This window comes from Myotis davidii, unplaced genomic scaffold (assembly GCF_000327345.1).
Source record: "Myotis davidii unplaced genomic scaffold, ASM32734v1 scaffold399, whole genome shotgun sequence".
Classification (NCBI taxonomy): domain Eukaryota; kingdom Metazoa; phylum Chordata; class Mammalia; order Chiroptera; family Vespertilionidae; genus Myotis; species Myotis davidii.
In genome coordinates, this window is record NW_006292094.1 from 3,296,226 (window position 1) to 3,300,187 (window position 3,962).

At 58.2% G+C, this 3,962-nt stretch overlaps 1 long non-coding RNA gene across 1 annotated transcript in view; it reads left to right on the plus strand.

The window, feature by feature from the left end:
- LOC107183364 overlaps nucleotides 1–3,962 on the plus strand; it is a 10,936-nt gene that overhangs the window by 3,624 nt on the left and 3,350 nt on the right. The window contains exon 2 of the long non-coding RNA XR_001514149.1: nucleotides 2,042–2,047. This is a non-coding gene — a long non-coding RNA (uncharacterized LOC107183364). The remainder of the gene's footprint in view (nucleotides 1–2,041; nucleotides 2,048–3,962) is intronic.

Genomic DNA, 3,962 nt, shown 5'->3' on the forward strand with positions numbered 1-3,962 from the left:
ATCTCCAGGCAGAGAAAATGCTTTGGAAGCCTGGGGCCCGGAGCACTCCCTGGTGACTCAGCGCCAGGGGACTCGAGAGGGGAGAGAACGCCCAAATGCTGCGAGGGCCGGACTCTGGGGGTGGCCTCTGCTGCTCCCAGTGCGTTTCCGTTTCCTATTGTCTTCCGACCTCACCCCATGCAGATAGCAGCTCCGGCAGCACTTCTCTCGGGTCCTAGTGGCATTTGGAGAGGGACATGTTTTTGTGTTTTGTTTTTAAATATATATCTAGTTACTGATGTCAGAGAGGAAGGGAGAAGAGAGAAACATCAATGATAAGAGAGAATCATTGATCGGCTGCCTCCTGCACGCCCCCTACTGGGGATAGAGCCCGCAACCCAGGCAATGCCCTGACCAGAATCGAACCGAGACCTCCTGGGTCATAGACCGAGCCTCAGTGGCTGGGTGGGATAACTTTTTATTGTGAGGGACCATCTCACACATGGCGAGAGGTTCAACCCCTGGCCTCAGGTCACGAAAAGCTAACAATGCCCACTCCCCGTCGCTAGGACAACCCCAGAGCTCCCCGCTGGTGTGTCCCAGCACCTCCTGGCGCAGCTGAGCCCTCCCTCCGGCCCGCAGGCTGGGAAGAAGGGGCCGAGCTGCTCCCCGCTTTGCCGGTGGTAAGAACTTGTCTTTCAAGCTTTCAAAGCCCAAACGCTCAATGACTGGGAGACATTGACGCCGTGGCCCCGGGGCCAGCCGATCTGGCCCTGAGCCGAGGCCGGGCCTGGCCCCCACCTGCTACTGTATGTCCAGCTGTGTGGGCGCCCTGCCCCGCTCACTCACACGCGTTTCCTGTGGCCACTGCTATGATGATAGGGCCCCGCAGCCGCCTCAGAGCACGTGGCTGCCGCGCTGAGAACACTGAGGAAACGGTATCGGCCATATTTTGGGACAATTCTGCGAATGGCCAGACCTTCTATCCCGTCCCCACAGCAGAGGATTCTCCTGGGAGGAGGGGACGGGAGCGCACAGCAGGCCCTCTGCCGGCTGCTGGGTGCTGAGTGTAGGCGGAGCCCGGGGGAGGCCGAGGTCGGGGTGACTGCGCCGGCTACATGGCCGCCCTGCCCTGCCTCACATGGGAGCTGCCTGGAGGGCACACTCGTGTTTACAGATGACCCTGCGAGCCACGTGGCCTGACAGGGAAGGACCCCTCCCAGCGCCGCCCTTAGAAGCCGGGCTCTGGGCTCGGGAAGCCTGTGGCATTTTCTGCTCAGTGAGCCCATCCGTTCCCATTCTCTTCAGGGAGCTGCCATACGCACTGCGGAAGGCCTCGCAGATTGCCGGGAGAGGGCTGTTCCCGGCCGGGATTCCTCTGGCCGCTGCTGCCGGGGGCAGAGGGCAGGCTCCTGGGGGTGGCTTCTGCCGCACAGTGTGGCATGGCTCTGGCTGGCGGGGGGTGGCAGGATAGGGGGGCGGGGCAGCTGGCAGGCCTGGCTCTGGGGCTCACAGGCATGGACGGGTCAGGGAGAGCCTGGGGTCTGGGCACAGCACACACGGCTGAAAGGCAGGGCCCAGTGTCCATCCACATTATGGTCTAGAGTTAGTGACCTCACCAGGTTGACGGGAGCTGCCGGCAGGGTTGGCCAGATGCGGGGGGTGTTGGAGGGGGGGCTGGAGACGTCTCTAGGTCATGGGAGCCTGGCCAGGGGCCGTGGTTCTGGAGTCCTGGGCCCCTTTCTATAAAGAACAGGCAGCCACAGAGATGAGGAAGGGCCACAGAGGCAGTGCCAGCGGCCCCACGGGGGAGGGGCTTCCGGGCGGCGGTAGGTGCCCCCGGGGCCATGCTCCCCAGCCCTTCCTGGGGCCTCAGAGGAGCAGTGCGGGCAGAGAATGGAGGGGATGCCAGGGCATCACTGGCTTAGCTGAGGGCCAGGCACCATGGCTCCTCAGCCTGTGGGAATGTTTCCTGGGAGGGATGTGGGGTCCTGGGGCGACGGGGGCGCTGATGTTAGGGGGTGTGCCAGGAGGAAGGTGAGGGTTGGTGCAGCCTAGCTAGGTTTATGTCATCTCATTTCAGACCCTGCCTCCACCTTCACCCAAAGCAGAGACCTGGGAGGACTTGGGGGGAAGTAGAGGCTCCAAGGAACCAGAGACAAGGGGGGCATGGGGGAACCTTCTTAGCGCCTCTCCGATGCGACAGGGGGAAGACTGCCAGGAGCCAGTCCATCCTTGCTGCTTGACACAGTCGCTGCACAGCATATGTTTCAGCACAGCATATGTTTTAAGGGACCTGGTGTATATGACATACTGTTCTTAATGTTTGCTCACCTTCTTGGCGCTATGTGTTTTAACCAAGGTCACCTCTCTGAGAAAGGTTGTTTCAAACTGGCCACAGAACCTAGAGACAGAACTTAGTGAGAGAACATGGCAAGAGAACCCGGGCAGAACCTGGCTGGAGATCCTGGATAGAATCAGGCGAGAGAACCCAACTATACTGATGAACTGAATGCTGCCTCCATGTCATTCCTTCTTTGCCGACTCCATCCACACCTTTGGGGACCCCTGGACCTGCTGGGGTTGGACCCTAGCAGAAGACAGATCGCAGACACAGGGGGTGGGGACTCGGGCCGGGGATCTTCCTGTGTTTTTGTTCTGATCGCCTTGGATGGCAGGCGTGGCAGAGACGGCTCACTGACCACGCGGCCTGTGCTTCTCTCCCTGGGCAGAGTCACTCTTGGGGAGTGACCACCCAGCCACTGACAATGCCCCCCACCCCCTGGAATCTGACCAGAGTGAACCCCGAGCAGGAGTGAAGTGAGTCGCTTTGGGGTGACAGTGGCCAAGTGTCTGGTGTGCTTTCCCCCAAGAAATCCCTCTTCCTTCCGCGGTGACCTCACACCCGCAGCCTACAGACGGTACTCTCACGGGAAGGAGGGGAATGCTTAGGGGCACGCGCCTAGTCAGGAACGTCGGCGGTGGACTTCGCACCAACAAAACTTTAACACAAAATCCAAGTAAACTTCCCTAAGGCGTAGGGATGGCTTGTTACAGCAGCTAATCTTAGGGTAAGACTGACACGCGCACACAGAGCTATGGTTTTCTGTTTTTGATCATGATATCAGGTTCCTTCGAAATGAGTTTATCCAATGAGAAAATGAGGCTCTTTGGAGAATCGTGTTAAGGCAGTGAGTGCACAAGTGTGCAAACATAAGGCAAAACGCTGTTCTTACACGGCCACCTTTGGCAAGCCCTGGCCTGCAGCTGGGGAAATGAAGGGGAATTACAGACTAGAGCAGTGGTTCTCAACCTTCTGGCCCTTTAAATACAGTTCCTCATGTTGTGACCCCCAACCATAGAATTATTTTTGTTTCTACTTCTTAACTGTAATGCTGCTACTGTTATGAATCGTAATGTAAATATCTGACATGCAGGATGGTCTTAGGCGATCCCTGTGAAAGGGTCGTTCGATCACCAAAGGGGTTGCGACCCACAGGTTGAGAACCGCTGGACTAGAGAGTTTCAGGGCGGAAAGAGCAGTACATAGTGAGATGCACTCCTGTTTCCTGGGGAAGTGCTGACAGCGTGCACTCAGGGGCTGTCCCTGCATCTGGCAGAGTTACTCTCAAGATGAAGCAATGCCACTCCGCAGCCTACAGGGTCCCATGGCAAGAGCCTGGAAGGTGGACGTGACCCTCAGAGGGGTCTGCTGGGGCCTGCAGTGGTTTTGCTCTTAAGTTCCTTTTTAATTAGCCATTACTTACAAGAGATTTTACATAAAAATCAGAACTCCTGATTGTCCTGAAAAGCAAAAGTTCTGGCCACACTGGGCCGACAGTCCCACCTGGCAGCAGGGGCCCCTGGAGACAGGACACGGCGCCCACTCCCCACCACTCCTCACTGTCTCCCCCACCCTGAGCGCCAGCCACAGTGGCCTTTCGCCACTGGCACGGATGTGCTGCTTCTGGAAGAGGACCCTT